Source organism: Pan paniscus, chromosome 9, assembly GCF_029289425.2.
Source record: "Pan paniscus chromosome 9, NHGRI_mPanPan1-v2.0_pri, whole genome shotgun sequence".
Taxonomy (NCBI): Eukaryota; Metazoa; Chordata; class Mammalia; order Primates; family Hominidae; genus Pan; species Pan paniscus.
Window position 1 is genome coordinate 129026842 of NC_073258.2, and position 9138 is coordinate 129035979.

The window sequence follows — 9138 nt, forward strand, 5'->3', positions numbered from 1 at the left end:
CTGACACTGAAAACCAGAACTTGAGGGAAATAAAACCAAAATAGAAAGCATTGCTCACAGAAGCACGTTCAAGCGTAGCCCAGCAGAATGCATGTTTATAGACAGCAATTTTCTAGATTGGTAATTATGACATATGCATGAGTAGCACCATGAGTGATAAGAACAAGACTGGCAGGTTATGGCCAAAAAATGAAGATTACTGAGTTTAGGTTTATTTGTAGACCAAGGGGAGTCCATGAGGGTATTTGAACAAAAGAATGATGCAATGAAATTGTGCTTTGGGAAGATTAATCTGCAGTGTACATCGTGACTAAGTCAGAAGGGAGAGAAGAAACAGAGGATGAGTTGGGTGACTATCACAGAACAGGCAAGAGATAATGGCAAGTTAAACCAGAATGAGATGGCAGTGGTATAGAGGAGACCTGCTGGGGAACCCGCAGGGAAAGTTCAATGAAAGGACGTGTTGGCCTTCTGTATATGAAAGCCCATGGAGGGGAATGGTGCGTAACTAGGGGGCTGGAGGAATATTGTTCTATTAAGAAAGAGAAGAATTATGAGGATGGTGTAGTTTATGTGAATAGTACCAGAGAGTTTGACTTTGAGCTCCATGTAAGTATGTACATACTTACAAAGCAGAGAACTGAACATCTTTGACTATAGCTTAGGAGAGAGTTCCAATGTCCTGAAAGAAATTTAAGCATCATCCACACAATAGTGGCCATTATAATGGTAGATGGAGATGGAATTGACATAAAACAGTAATTGCAGAATTTTTTAAATTATAGAATGAAAAATAATACAGGCTGGAAGTTCCCTGAAGGTGTCACATATCCCTGATTTATATTCAAGGCCATAGGCTACACAATAGGCTTACAATAAATAGTTTACTACACAATAGGCTTACAATAAATATTTGTGGAAAAAATGAAGCCTTGTAGATGCAGGATAGACTAGAAAATTAGTCTGGACAGCTGCGGAAACTTTAACTTCTACCCTGAAAATCATAGTAGTGGACAAATTAAACTAAATTTCTTCTCTAAGCCATTGGTAACTTTCAGCTCTAAAATGTCAAGCCTTTCAGAAGAGTGGACTCGTGTTTCCCATCTCCACATCCCATCCGCAAAATGCGGGCAGAAGTTTCACCTTCAGCCCTAGAAACATCTTTTCAAACTCCACAGAAGAATTTTAGACACTGTTCTAAACTGCAAAGTAATTATTAGATGTTGCATTTAATATTAAAAAGATAAGTCCCTTTTATCAACTTCTTATAAACAGAAGTTGTTTTTAAGAATTGCTCAGCCTGGTTGACAGATTGAAGAGGGTGAATTCTGAGTTAGGGCTCCAGCCAGCTTTCCCCAAATCAAGGATGATGGACATGGTATGTGTACACTTGAGATGGGTCAATATTCAACAGTGGCCAAAAGCACACGCTGAGCGGTAGAATAATTTCCACTCGAATTTTCAGGTCAACCCTCTAAGAGATATTTGGGGCAACATGATGACTCTGCAGTGGTTTTTCTCTGGTGGTTCTGTGTAGATTGAAGGATGGTTGAGGAGATAAACAAGGAGACAAACAGAGTGTTACCACAGATACCTGAATTTGTTTCTTCTCATCAAAAGTTATTTACCACACACTGGTTCTTTTGATCTCTTTCTGGTCCCTATCAAAGACATTGGCTGTATCTTCACCTAATTCTCAAATCAAACTTTTCAAACTTTAAAATTTAAAAAAAAGAATTTAATTCATTATTTTATTTCATCTTTTTACCCTTTCTGCCATCGTCTTTATATTTCCCATCTCCCCAGGTAGTATATGATGAAATTGCCTCACCTTAGCCTTATATGTCAGGGGAAATGTTGAAATTAGCTATTTCTTGGGACCTAACACTCAAACTTAGATTCATTTTTTTGGTCTTATTTTTCAGACCCAAAGTAAGATCAAAGCCTTAACTAAGATCACCCAGCACTGGAGGGACTGTGGTGGGACATAAAAGCTACAGCTTCTATAGCCTGGGAGCTCAGAGCATGAGGAAACAAAAGACCATCACTTCATCATCCTCAGCTTCAGTAAGGCACTAGATTTAAAGGGTTAGAGATAGTAATAAGAACAATTTTTAAAACTAGATTAAAAGGTTAAAGTAGAAATTGGTATTGTCGTCTTTTTGTAAAATGCATATGGAGAGGGGGAAAGGAGCATTTCAGTAATCCGTCTCCAGTCTGTGCATCTAGTAAGTAAAACGCTAACCAGCATGTCCGCATCCACACTTCTACAAGCACACTCCTCCTCCTTTCTGCTAGATGTAAATGACTCCACAAGTCAGAAGCATGGAGTCGGCCTGAAATATCTTGCCCCCATTCCCTTTCCCTCATATATAATCAATCTCATTAATCAACACTCCCATGTTTAAAGTCTGCTCTAAAAACAAACACATACATATCTATCTTGTCAAGACTAGTAATATCAAAGGGGAATTTTGCCCCTGAGAGGGATATTTTATATATATTTATGGTGCTATTACAATTATATGATCAAGAATCATTGTTTCTGTATTTTTAATTTAAGGCATGTTTCCATGAAGGATACCCATGCCTATGAATAAATGAAACTGTATCTGTTTTTCCACAAAGATGTTTGAAATTCTTTCGTGAATTTCACTCAAGAAACTCTTTCTTGAATGCACTTTGCATTCAAGACCCAGGTTCAATCCACAATTTGGGGTAAAGATCCCAGTAATCAAGTCACAGAATCTTGTTTGAGCTAACAACCAGTTATTCTACCCAAAGTAAAGAGGAACTTAAATTTTCCCATTGTTCTTCCAGGCTGGAAGATGTAAGAAACACACACAGTATAGTGTAGGTTTCCTCCATAGTTAAGTACCCCAGAGCTAGGCTGAAATCCAGTGTTGGATCGTTTCCAACTTATAGTAGGGAACTGCCAACGACATGAAAGAGCATCACCTTACCGGACTGATTCATATTCTACTTCCAGTCATAGTACAAATGATCACATGTCCACACCCACATGTGCTCTGATAAGTAGTCAATTGAGAGGAGTGAGTCAGGGAGCCGTAACTTTGCAGCCAACCTGCCAAGAAGAACTGATGCTTTTAGAAATTCAGCAGCTTTTATTGGCATAGAAGTTTCAGCCTTATAGGCCCAGTGTTTCTCTGAGGCAGAGGCAAACCCTGTTGTTATGTTGTTATCTCAGGATTCTTTTTTTTTTTTTTTTTTTTGAGACAGAGTCTCACTCTGTTGCCCAGGCTGGAGTGCAGTGGCGCAATTTCTGCTCACTGCAAGCTCCACCTCCCGGGTTCATGCCATTCTCCTGCCTCAGCCTCCCAAGTAGCTGGGACTACAGGCGCCCGCCACCACGCCTTTCTAAATTTTGTATTTTTAGTAGAGACGGGATTTCACCATGTTAGCCAGGATGGTCTCGATCTCCTGACCTCGTGATCCACTGCCCTGGCCTCTCCAAGTGCTGGGATTACAGGCGTGAGCCACTGCGCCCGGCCTATCTCAGGATTCTTAATGTAAGAACAGTTCAGTATGGAAAGTGTACTTATGACAGAGCTGTTGCAGAATGTGAAATCACCCATGTGCCTAAGTGTCTCCCTACTACCTGGAACACTAGACCACATGCAGCAGGCCCGCCTCCACAGGTGAAGGCCTCTGTTCAATTGAAGAGGAGCTTTGACACCTTGGAAACAGAGGTGGAGCCAAGAGGCTGGAAAAGCCTACCTGTCACTACCGAATTTTCAGAACACAACTGTAAATACCCTCTGGGTTTATTTGGGAGAAGAATGTGTATTATAAAGTATAGTTTGTAAATCAAAGCAAAGCACATGAATATGATCTTGTTCACGTAAGTGCTAAGAAGGGCTAAATATATTTCCCTAGAATCGGCACGATCCCAGGGCTGAAGGCTGAAAGAAACCCCATCAAGCCCAGAAAGACACTGGTAGGTATAGTGGAAATAGTATTTGTCTTAAATTTAAAAAGCAAAGGTGGAACTCCAAGTTTGCCACTATCTATAAGCTATTTATCCCTTCTATATTCACTTTCCTTATGGATAGAGAGGATTGAGTTAGTTGGCTTTTAAAAATCTTTCTCGCGTGAAACTGACTGTAATCTAAGTCCCTTTTCCACTTCTTTTTATTTGGTTTTTATTTATTCATTCAGTATATTCATTCAGCAACATTTATTCAAACACAAGACATTGCTAGATATGCAAATAGCTGAACACCTTAAGCCCAACTCATGGTCTCCCGTGGCTTTTCATATGCCTTATTCTCTTTGAGTCTCACAATAATCCTGTGAGTATAGGCAAGCCTGTCATGTCTGTTGCACTTTAACATGAGGACACAAGGAATTGGTGAGAATAAATGTTTCAACAATAATGATATGTCTAAAAATGATAAGAAATGGGGTCAGTAACTGTATCTTTTTACTCTTGGATTAAACTTTCATCTACTATTTCAAATTTTCTCACCAAAATAATATTCTGCCCTTTTAATTGGACATTATTCTTTATAAAATACCCTCTGGAAAAAACCTAGTTTGATCTTTACAAAACTCATACAAAGTTGTTAGCATCAAGCCTATCTGACACAACCAGACACGAAATAAAGACTTGAGACTATGTTAACTCAAATATAGTCGGCTACTTAGCTGAATTCTCATAGGCTAAATATAAGGAAGATTATAAACCACTCATTTTCTGCTATATATCAGGCAGGTACTATGCTATTTTCTTAACATAAGTCTATTTAAAAATACTTACAATAGGCTGGGCACGGTGGCTCACACCTGTAATCCCAGCACTTTGAGAGGCCAAGGTGGGTGGATCACCTGAGGTCAGGAGTTCGAGACCAGCCTGGTCAACATGGTGAAACCCCATCTCTACTAAAAATACAAAAATTAGCCGGGCGTGGTGGCATGCATCTGTAATTTCAGCTACCCGGGAAGCTGAGGCAGGAGAATCGCTTAAGCCCAGGAGGCGGCAGTCACAGTGAGCCGAGATCGTGCCATTACACTCCAGCCTGGGTAGCAAGAGTGAGACTCCATCTCACAATAAATAAATAAATAAATAAATAAATAAATAAATAAATAAATACAATAACCCTCTTCAGAAGGAATTATCACTTAACAGGAAAAATTAATGAGGCTCGGTTAAGTAATTTGTATAAGGTCACATAGCTAATAAGTGGCTGGAGTGAAACGCAAACATAGGCATGTCTGACTGCAAAGTTCCAGCTCTTCCCACAGTTCACAGGGAGAGTCTATAATTGAAAATTGATAAACTTGGTTCCACGTCACATCAAGCTATCTAACTGATCTCTATCTTTCAAGAGACAGTGATCCTAACTTAGATATATCTGGAAGGAAAATCTGAGAGGGTGGAACTAAGAAAAAACACATTTACAAATAATATAATCAAATGAATTGGGTGATACAGATGCCAGTATGAGAAAAATTCTACCACAGTCCTACAGAGAGAGGTTGTGCAGCTAGCGAGCAGTGGTTAGTATTATTTGTTAAATGTATCACACAGCTCTGTCCAATTACATTTAGAAGAGTTCAGTGCTTGAGGCTGGAAGTGTCATAGTTTTATTTGTCAGGATAATTGGGTTATGCTGCAGGAACAAATCAACCCTCAAAATCTCAGCGGCATAACGACAACTATAAAGTTTTATTTCTCACTATGCAAAGCCTGCTGCAGGTCCAGTAGCTTTCCAGGACAACTCTCTTTTGTGAGGTACATCAGGCTCCACTCTACTTCTCCAATATTTTTCTACAACACGCCTGGTCTTCAGGTTCCCATAGCAAAGAAAAAGACACATGGTCAAGTGCTGTCCCTTTAATGCTACAACCCAGAAACAATATGTGCCAATTCCACTTGTAGCCCATTTGTCAGAACTAGTCACATGACCTTACCTGGCACAGGGGAGCTGCGGAGCACGTGGTTTAGACGTTTGGGAAGCTGTAACTATCTCTGCCATATTACTTTTCAAGGACAGTAAATCCCATACCCAGCACATCTAAAGAGTAGGTATTTGGGGTTTTCCTTGCAGGGGCACTCTACCCTTTTTTACCCTTCTCTGTGCACCGGGAGACTGAACAAGACACATCAAATACATACCCTCCTCTTCACTTCCTGCACCTCTGACTTCCTCTTGTATTACTACAAGAAGCACCTATGGAAGAGAAAAGTAAGGTCAAGATAATGATTGTTTTTAATTCCTGTGACATCTCCAAGGAATGAGACTAGGGCTCTACCATTTTCCACTTTAACTCTCTCTTTCTGGGCTCTAGAAACCATTCCTATCCTTCATCCCTTCAGGGACCCCAGCAACCTATTCTTATGGAGCTGAGGGTATTGCACCATTTCTTGTGATTTCTCTGTACTCTGCCCACATTTTTATGAGTTATCTGTCTACTAAACTCCTTTCAGATTACCCAATTTAAATTCTCCTTCTGGTTCCTGCTGAGATACTGACTGATACAAGGGAATTCTGAGAAAGGATTACATATTTTAACTATTCAAAAGAGCCTCTGTTGGACTCTACCACTTGAGTTAGAAGTGTATTAACCTGTAATAGAATTTACTTATAATAACTGCATAAATTGGTGTTCTCTTTCTATTTCTCTCTGCATTTCTATCCATCCTCAGTATCATCAGAAAAGTTGATTGATTTTTTTGGATAGTTTATGTTCTTAGAATCCCCTAGTGACCTCTCATTACCATAGAAAAATATCCAAAATTAATAGCCTAGATTTCAATACACTCCATTAATCAGCCAATTTTCAGTTCACTCCAGGTATATTGCTCTCAATTCTCCAGACCACAGGTTAGTAAACTATAGCGTGTGGGCCAAATCTGGTACATTTATAAATAAACTTTTATTGAAACACAGTCACACTCATTCATTCTATGTGTCAATGAGTGTCACATAGCTAATAAGTGGCTGGAGTGAAACGCAAACATAGGCATGTCTGACTGCAAAGTTCCAGCTCTTCCCACAGTTCACAGGGAGAGTCTATAACTGAAAATTGATAAACTTGGTTCCAGGTCACATCAAGCTATAAAACTGATCTCTATCTTTCAAGAGACAGTGATCCTAACTTAGATATATCTGGAAGGAAAATCTGAGAAGGTGGAACTAAGAAAAAACTCATTCACATAGAATGAATGTGAAAGAAGGGTAAAAAAGGGTAGAGTGCCCCTGCAAGGAAAACCCCAAATACCCACTCTTTAGATGTGCTGGGTATGGGATTTACTGTCCTTGAAAAGTAATATGGCAGAGATAGTTACAGCTTCCCAAACGTCTAAACCACGTGCTCCGCAGCTCCCCTGTGCCAGGTAAGGTCATGTGACTAGTTCTGACAGGTCGCACTCATTCTATGTGAATGAGTTTTTTCACATAGAATGTACTGTCTGTGGCTGCCTTGACAACACAACAGTAGAGCTGAATAGTTAAGACAGAAACTACAGAGCCTACAAGCCTACAATATTTAGTATCTAGCCATTCACTAGAAAAGTTTACTACCCTGGTCTCTAGATCACAGTATCATCAAAAGCATTCACATATCACATTGTCTCAGACCTAGAGTGAGGAATATCTCTGGTATCAACTTCATCTGTAAAAAATTAGACTCAGATACAGTTTCCAATCATATCCCTTCAATAAAATGTTTCAATGTTTCCAGCTAGATTTTTCCAGCAGCTTGTTTGCAACTTTACTTAGCATTTCCTATGTTACTTATTATACAAATTTAGTTGCTTTTAAATCTGTTTCTCCTTATTAGATTTGAAAGAAACTTAACAAAAATTACATTTTATGCATCTTTATATCTCCTTTGATGCCTACATAGTGTCTGGCAGCTTTAAGGTATTAAATAACTCTATGTTGACTGAATGAATATCTACAGTAGTAGGAAATATCAACTGCTCTTGAAAGGAACATGATCATGCCTCCTGGATTTGCATGAAGAAATTGACATCATTTGATTCCCCAGTAGTCTAAGGGAAGGGAGGAGATAAAGAGAAAAACTGTACCATTCTTCAAGACACAGTAGCTGCTCTTCTCATCTCAGCTCTTCTCATCTATAGTGAGGAGGGAACAACAGAAACCTGTATTTGCACAGATGTGAAAACAACTTATATTAATGTTGAGAAATAATACCAAGATACTGAGGGGCTGTGTGAGCTGGAATTAGTCAGTTAGGTAACAGTGGGTAACATAGTGGGATGTCCCAGTATATTTTAGTGTACATCATATTTTTTTCATTATCATCTCCCTCAATAATACCAAAAATATTTTTCTTCCATTAGTATGTTTTATATTTCTTATGATACACTTTGAGATTCATTTCTTCCTTTAAGTTTCACAACAATCTTATACATTATGTTTGGTTCTGTTTTAATATTGGGAAATAAATAGAAAAGACCGTTAAAATAAGTACTCAATCATGTTATCTCTACCTAAAAAAAGAAGAAAAATAAAAGAAAATAGACATTGGTCATAATTAGGAATCTCTTGTATATTTCCTTCCTAAAGTATTTGTGGCAGTGAATGGGATTTATCTTCTGAATTTTCAGACAAATTAAATCCCGAAAAAAATGCAGCTATCTCTTCTCCTTTCCTCAAGCCAATTCAGTTGAAGCCAAAGGAATAAAGTTTTCTAAGAGCAAAACCAGTGTACACAGTAGGGATGTTATAGATTATTAATAAAGTCATTTGTGTGGTTCTGACATTAGTTCATTTTCAAGCATCCTTATTTTTGCCACTGCAAATCTGTTTTTGAAGATGGTTTTTCTCCTCTCTCCTCCCAAAGACTATATCCAGGGAGAAGAAATAAATAGATGGCAGAAAGATTCTATGAATTGTGTAACCAGGTAAAACTTTGAACTATTAACTTGGGTGGTTTTCCACAGCTCTCTTTTATACCCTTCTTCAATTTCCGTTGTCTTTATTACAATTCTACCAGTAGTAATAGCTTTCATTATATTCTACTCTGTGGAGAGCAATTGATTCAGCTGAAAACCAACAGTCAAATTGAAGGCATTGAGTTTGAAAATCTGTCCCTATACCCATATCAGTAGTAAAATTCTTAAAAGTCAAGACTTTCAAACACATG